At 45.3% G+C, this 8350-nt stretch overlaps 1 protein-coding gene across 1 annotated transcript in view; it reads left to right on the top strand.

Moving 5' to 3' along the window:
* JAKMIP1 (janus kinase and microtubule interacting protein 1) overlaps window positions 1-8350 on the top strand; it is a 130333-nt gene that overhangs the window by 37806 nt on the left and 84177 nt on the right. The window lies entirely within an intron of this gene.

Genomic DNA, 8350 nt, shown 5'->3' with positions numbered 1-8350 from the left:
ACCGAAGAATTGATGCTTTTGAACTGTGGTGTTGGAGAAGATTCTTGAGAGTCCCTTGGACTGCAAGGAGATCCAACCAGTCCATTCTGAAGGAGATCAGCCCTGAATATTCTTTGGAAGGACTGATGCTGAAGCTGAAACTCCAATACTTTGGCCACCTCATGCGAAGAGTTGACTCATTGGAAAAGACTCTGATGCTGGGAGGGATTGGGGGCAGGAGGAGAAGGGGACGACAGAGGATGAGATGGCTGGATGGCATCACTGACTCAATGGACATGGGTTTGGGTGGACTCTGGGAGTTGGTGATGTACAGGGAGGCCAGGCGTTCTGCAATTCATGGGGTCACTAAGAGCCGGACACGACTGAGCAACTGAACTGAACTGAACTGAATCCTGTTATCTTAAAATGTAGATTATGGGAGTGGGTCTAGTAAGATCTTTACAACCTCCAGACATTCTTTTGATTCATTGTAATAACTAATTAAAAAGTATATAACTCCCTTGCTAACACTAGTGAGGCAGGCAGGGCACTCTTCCTAGCCCCTTCTGATGTCTATGTCAGAAGCTTTCTCTCTTTTATACTTTAATAAAACTGTACTACACAAAAGCTCTGAGCAATCAAGCCTTGTCTCTGGCCCTGGATTGAATTCTTCTCCTCCGGAGGCCAAGAATCCCAGCATCTTTCGTTGTTCAACATCAACCTTTCGAGGCGGAGAGGCACCCTCCATTCACGAACGTTTACCTTGCTGTGAGTCCTGGGCTCCGTGCACACGCTGTGCTGAGATTATGGCTCCACACCTCCGGCTCCATCATGGCTCAGCTCTGGGCTCTTGGGAAAGCACTTCACCCTTTCGAACCCTCAGTTTCTGATTCTGTGAAGGGTGAGGAAGAAGGACACTGTTTTGGAGTGTCTGCTACAGCACAGGCGCTGAAGTGCTTCTCACTGGTGCCCCTCCTAAAGTGTTTTCAGTTGACATTAATTATCTTGATTGCAGCTCTTATTTAATTACGTCTTTCTCGGTGCCCAAAGGATACCTTCCATCAGATCTGAGAAATGCCATTCTATCAAGTTGTCTGAGCATTTTTTTTTTTTTAAAGGAGGAGGTATGGCTGGTCATTGTAAACTTCTTTTAAGTTAACTACTTAATTTTATTTTTGGCTGCACTGGGTCTTCCTTGCTGTACGTGGGCTTTCTCTAGTTGCGGTGCACGGGCTTCTCATTGCAGAGCCGGGGCTCTAGGTGCAAGGGCTTCAGTAGTTGTGGCACAGAGGCTTACTTCCCCTGCCGCAAGTGGGATCTTACCAGACCAGGGGTCGAACCCACGTCCCCTACGTTGGCAAGCAGATTTCCAACCCCTGGACTACCAGGGAAGTACACGTCTGAGCATTTTTTTTTTTTCTTTTGAAGAATTGTTTTATTGAAGGATAACTGCTTTACAGAATTTTGTTGTTTTCTGTCAGACCTCAACATGAATCAGCCATAGGTATACATATTTTTAACCCCCTTTTTATATATTAAGCATTGCATGTTCATGTGGAAAATTTGGAGGAGATAGACAAAGAGATTAAAAGTCACTGATTTCCCCACAAAGTGACTGTCAAGTCCGTTCTTACTGCAGCAGGAGGGCTCGTCTCTGACCCAGGAGAGGAGTCTGAGAAAGGCCAATCTGTATCCATGGAACATCCTTAAATTGACCCGGGGAGACTGGATGTCTGTCAGGCCCCGTGCTGACGCAGCAGGCCCTCGGTACACGCTCCAGCGACAGCCCTTGGTACAGCCTTTCGGGCGGGGTGGGCGCTGCACCCCCACAGCTGAGCCGTCCACTCCGTGGGGGAGGCGTGTGTGGAAGGCTGTCTGTCTCGCAACAAGCCCCTCCCCCACAAAGAAAGGAGAGGAACAGCAGGGGACAACCTCAAAGTCCAGCTGAAGAAGCATTGTTCACCGTTATCCTAACGCCGGTCTTTTCTCCCTGCGTGTACAAAGTGGTTCCCTTAAACACCGGGACAGTAGTTATGTGCAGATGCCATTACTTGGTAAATAGTCTGCGTTAGTTTCCTGCTGGCTGAGGGCCCGCACCCTGGGCGGCTGAGATGACACGAGCTTGCTGTCTCCCAGGTCTGGAGGCTGCAGTCTGCTCCCTCTGAGGCTGTGAGTGAGGATCTGTTGCAGGCCTCTCCCCAGCCCCTGGGGCTTTGCTGGCCCTTCTTGGGGTTCCTAGGCTTATAGCTCCACCCCGCCGATCCCTGCCTTCATCTTCACACGGGTCCTTCCTGCGTGCCTGTCTTTGCAAATGTTGCTTTTCTGTATGGCACCAGTCATATTGGATTAGGGCCCACCCCGATGACGTCACTTTAACCTGATTACTTTGTTAAAGACCTTTTTTTCCCCAATAAGGTCACATGCTGAGATGCTGGGGGGTTAAGACTTCAACATCCAGATTTTTACAGGAGGGTGAGGAGTTTAACCTGTAACATACATCAAGAACATTTCTCAGTATCATGAAATGTTCTGACATTGTGGTTTTCAAATGTTTTTGTACTTAGAGTGGAACCCTTTTAACAATGAAGTGTTGAAGTCCCTGTGACACCCTTAAACTCATGTTAAAGTTGGGGAGGGAGAGAGGTACCCAGGTTTTGGAGGAGTCCAGAGGTGAGTGGGGCTGGCCTCTACTGTAGTGTGTGTGTATGTGTGTGTGTGTGTGTGTGTGTGTGTGTGTGTATCTGCATGTGTGTGTATGTGCGGGTGTGTGTCAGAGTATTAATTATTAATATTAACTGATGAAACGGTTAATAGTTAATAATTAATTGTCCCCACTGTTCCCAGAGGGGTGGGGAAATAAGTGATTTTAAATTTTATCTTTGTCCTCACATTTTTCACAGTGAACATGTAATGCTTATTAACTATTTATACTCATTAATATTAATCACAATAAAAAATTAAATTTTGACTCAATTAACAAGTTAATGCAGCTCATGCCGTACTCACAACAACCCAGCCCCCTGAGGTGGGTGTTATTACTTTCCTCATTTTCCTGGGTGGAGAAACTGAAGCTCAGAGAGGGCAGGTAACCTGCTCAGAGACACACAGCTAATGAGGACTATAGCTCGATCAGTCTGATGCCAGAGCCAGCGCTTGGGAACCCTCCACCCCCCTGCCATCCTGAGGTTCTAGAAAGAGATGTTGCATTGGTGGAGTGTGGGTGAGGTAGAGTGAGGCAGAGTCTATTCGTAGGGAGCATGAACGAAGTATTGGATTTCTGCTGTGTCATTTAACACTGCTCTGTGTCTCCCTCTTTCATTTTAACTCAGCTTTCTGGGGCACCCCCATTTCCATCTGTGTTCAGTTGCAACTCTGTCGGGCTGCTCTAAATAGGGGTGTGGAACAGGGCAGCGGGCGCTGATGGCATGGTGGAAGGTGAAGGAGCTTTCTGGGTGTGATCAGGACCTGCTGCCCTGTGGGCTCCAATCAGATGACCACAGTGGAGGGGAAGCAGACCTGATTTGTTTGTTTTTTTTTCCTGGGCTGGTCATTTCTTGGAAATCTAGATTCTTTACCTTAGTTTGGCTATTAACTAGTTTTAAACACCATCAAAAGGAAGAAAAACAAGCAAGAAAGGGGTAAAAGGTGGAGTGGTGATGGCAGGGGCCATTTCTGGCTGTGTGAGCATGAGCAGAGGCTGAGCCCCTCTGGGCCTGAGCTGTCTCGTGTACAAAGTATTCCACACGAGCCTCCCTCTCGGGCTCGTGAGGCTTGATGAGGTGACTCTGTGCCCACACTTAGCACATTCTCCTCGGTCCCTAATTGGCGCTTCCCTCATTCCCAGAAGAGAGATGATCACTGAGGTGCTGAAATAGGATATTTCAAAAGTGCTTAAATGTTCTCATGATTATTTGGGTGTCATGTCTAAAACACTGCTGAGTTTTCCAGATTTGCTGGCATATTGAATGCAGCACTTTCACAGCATCATCTTTTAGGATTTGAAATAGCTCAACTGGAATTCCATCACCTCCACTAGCTTTGTTTATAGTGATGCTTCCTAAGGCCTGCTTGACTTCACATTCCAGGATGAGTGATCACACCATCATTGTTATCTGGGTCATAAAGATCTTTTTTGTATAGTTCTTCTGTATATTCTTGCCACCTCTTCTTAATATCTTCTGCTTCTGTTAGGTCCATACCATTTCTGTCCTTTATCATGCTCATCTTTGCATGAAATGTTCCTTTGGTATCTCTAATATTGTTGAAGAGATCTCTAGTCTTTCCCATTTTATTGTTTTCCTTTATTTCTTTGCACTGATCACTAAGGATACTTTTTTATCTCTCATTGCTATTCTTGGGAACTCAGCATTCAAATGGGTATATCTTTCCTTTTCTTCTTTGCCTTTCACTTCTCTTCTTTTCTCAGCTATTTGTAAGGCCTCCTCAGGCAACCATTTTGCCTTTTTTTATTTCTTTTTCTTGGGGATGGTCTTGATCCCTGCCTTATGTACAGTGTCACGAACCTCCATCCATAGTTCTTCAGGCATTCTTGTCTATCAGATCTAATCCCTTGAATCTATTTCTCACTTCCACATATAATTGTAAGGGATTTGACTTAGGTCATACCTGAATGGTCTGGTGGTTTTCCCTACTTTCTTCAATTTAAGTCTGAATTTGGCAATAAGGGGTTCATGATCTGAGCCACAGTCAGCTCCTGGTCTTGTTTTTGCTGACCTCTCCATCTTTGGGTGCAAAGAATATAATCAGTCTCATTTTGCTAGTGACAATCTGGTGATGTCCATGTGTAGAGTCTTCTCTTGTGTTGTTGGAAGGGGGTGTTTGCTGTGACCAGTGCGTTCTCTTGGCAAAACTCTGTTAGCCTTAGACCTGCTTTGTTTTGTACTCAAAGGCCAAATTTGCCTGTTACTCCAGGTAGTTCTTGACTTCCTACTTTTGCATTCCAGTCCCCTATAATGAAGGGGATGTGTTTTTTGGTTGTAGGTTCTAGAAGGTCTTGTAGGTCTTCATCGAACCATTCAACTTCAGCTTCTTCAGCATTAGTGGTCGGGGCATAGACTTGGATTACTGTGATACTGAATGGTTTTCCTTAGAAACAAACAGATCATTCTGTTGTTTTTGAGACTGCACCCAAGTACTGCATTTTGAACTCTTTTGTTGACTATGATGGCTACTCCATTTCTTCTAAGGGATTCTTGCCCACCGTAGTAGATATAATGGTCATCTGAGTTAAATTCACCCATTCTGTTTATTTGGGTGTAAACAGACTTAAGTATGGATTCACAGGTGCCTGCTGGAAGCCAGAACACTTCCATAAGTGATGAAGGAGTGGTCCATTCACTATGCGATTCTCCCCCTCCCATTATTTCTTGATCCTCAAGACACCAGTCTCTATCAAGGTGTTAGGTGATGATTTGAAAACATTTGTAAGCATTTTTGTGGGAGCCAGCAGTTCTACTGGGTAGTGCTTTGGGTAGGAACTTGGCTGTCAAATGTTTGGATTTAAATCCAGGCAGGCTATGGGTCTCAGATCTCTCTTTCCGTGTAAAATGGGGCCATAAATGACTTCCCAGAGGGTTTGTGAAGGTTTTAATGCAGTGAATATTAGGGGCACTAGAGTGTTTCACTCTGCATAGTGCTTTGTTCATGATGGCGTTTTTATTAAGGATGGGCCAGGCTGCGTCTGGGAAGTGCCCATCCCTGAAGTGGGGTGGGTCAGCTCTGGCGACCTCCCACAGCTGGGGGATGGGGAGGAGTGGTTCCCAAGGAGGCTGAGCCACCCTGCCTGAGCCCCCAGACTCCAAACAGGTGGACCTGCATCTTTCACCTCCCTCTGCCTAGGTCCTGCTGTCCGACCAGGGCCAGCTCAAGACGTTGCCTCCATCATCCAGCCCCCAGCTGGAAGCCACGTCTCTTGCCCCTGGGTCTCCCCAGAGGGTTATCCCTCATTATCATTTTCTGTTTGGGGCTGCGATCATTTATGGACACATCACCCCTTCCCTGCTGGACTAGAAGTTCTGGTAGGAGTGGGGATAAGATTTATCTTTCTATCCCTGGGCCGTATGCGGTGTGACTGAAGGAGGGCCCTGCAGTGTCATCTGTGTGCACATACAGTCTCCTCTTTCACAGGCACTCGCCAGCTGCTCCAAGGCAAACGCCAAGGTCTCGCTGCCACAGAGTGCCTAGTCTGATGGCGTAGACGGTGCCAACTCAGTGCAGTCAGGGCTGTGAGGAAGAGAAGCCCAGGGGACTGTGGATGTGAAGAGGAAGCCCCCTACCCTTTGGAGGGCGGGTAGGAAGTGGCATCCATGGAAGGTCCCTGGGGGAGTTGATGCCCCCGCTGAATTTTGAAGATGGACAGGTGGGAAGGAGGGGTTGGGCATTTCAGGAGGAGTGTATCAGTGAGGTTTATGAGGCCGTGCTGCAGTAACAAAAGAACCCTGAAAGGTCAGTTCTAGGTCACCCGTGCGCTGGGGCAGGTCCACTGGAACTCTCTTCCAACAGTGATTCAGGGATCCAGCCCTCCCCATCTGCTCAGGCCACAAGCTCTACACTTGACTTGTGAGGTCTGTGCAGCAGGAAGAGAGAGAAGAGGAAACACATGGGCTCTTACGTGCCTTTGCACAGATGGGAGAGAGGTCATTGCTGCTCACACATCATTGACTAGGCAGTCACGTGACCCTCACATGTTGCAGGGGAATCTGTGAAATGGAGGGAAGTGAATGGGGATTTGCTGAGCATGCAGGAATCCCACTTCCAGACGTGCTGGGGCCTCAGAGAATGTGGTTCCAGCCCCAGAGCTTTAAGCTCCGCAAGAAACTTGATAAAACTAACCCCCTCCCCCACCCATATTGAGTATTTATATCATGGTTGCAAAAGAGATTCATGGACAGAACAAGAGTTCAGAAGGTAAAGGGAATCTGATTACCAAATACAAGGATTAATTTGTTGGTAGACTTTCAATACATTTTTTAAGGAGTTGGGTGTAACATTGGCCCCGTCTCTCTCTTGCTCTCCCTCTCTCCCTCTCAAAACATAAATAAGCTTTTTCATATGGAAACAAAATCTTTGTATTTATGAGTTTCCTAAGCCTTACATAAGACGACAGATGGTTGCATGGCATCACCGACTCAATGGACATGAGTTTGAGCAAGCTCCGGGAGTTGGTGATGGACAGGGAAGCCTGGTGTGCTGCTGTCCGTGGGGTCACAAAGAGTCAGACATGACTGAGTGACTGAACTGAACTGAAGCCTTACAAAGAAACTGTGAGCAGGGTTACAATCCCATTTATGATGGGAGATGCTGGGGGTTAAATTTTCTCATAAAATATTCAGGAGCACACGCTGAGATTCCTAAATAGGTAACTTCACGATTCTAATTGGCATGGGCTTTGTCTTTGTGATTTAATTTAGACCATCATTATGATTGCTGGTATTCTTTTGGGTCACGTTATTTTATAATGTGCTTCTTGAGTATCATTTTTATAATACGATTTTAATCCTATTGAATGCATTACAAAGATCTTTAATTCAAAAGGGGTGAGTTGTACCTTTTTGGTTGTAGCTTGGAGATTGTGGCAACATTGAGAGATTAACACTAGGTGTCAATTTGAGCTTTCATTTCCTTTAGTTGACAATGAATGCGTAGAAGTTGGCTTTTCGCATGCGAGCCCTACAAGGTCAGTGTTTCCTTGTAGATAGCCCATAGTTGGGTCTTGTATTTTGAGCCCTTCTAACAGTTTCTGTCTTTTAATTGATGTACTTAGACCATTGATTATTTTTTATTGAGGTATAATTGGCATGTGACATTATAATAGCTTTAGGTGGGCAACAAATGATACAGTATTTATATATATTGTAAACTGATCACCACAGTAAATCTAGTCTTCATCTGTCACCAGGCAAATTTACAAAAATTACTGTTTTTGTGATGAGAACTTTAAGATCCATTCTATTAGCAACTTTAAAGTATGCAATGCAATATTATTAACTATGCTATCCATGGTCACCTTGCTGTATGTTATGCCCCTTAGACCGCTGATGTTTGGAGTGATTATTGATATGGTTGGATTAATGTCTATCATATTTGTTATTCTCTATTTTTGTCCCTGTTTGTTTCTGTTTTTGTCTTCCTCTCTCTGCTTTCTGCAGTTTTAATTGAGCATTGTATATGTTTCCATTTTTTTCCCTTTCCTTTGTTAGTATGTCAATTGTACCTCTTTAAAAAAAATTATTTTTTAGTGGTCACGCTCGAGTTTGCAGTACACATATATAACCAACCCAAGTCTACTTTCAAATGGCACCATACTGCTTCATGTGTAGTATGAGTACCTTATAATAAAGTTTTTTTATTT

This window comes from Bison bison, unplaced genomic scaffold (genome assembly GCF_000754665.1).
Source record: "Bison bison bison isolate TAMUID 2011002044 unplaced genomic scaffold, Bison_UMD1.0 scf7180017864255, whole genome shotgun sequence".
Lineage (NCBI taxonomy): Eukaryota > Metazoa > Chordata > Mammalia > Artiodactyla > Bovidae > Bison > Bison bison.
This window is presented reverse-complemented; position numbering and strand designations above follow the sequence as displayed.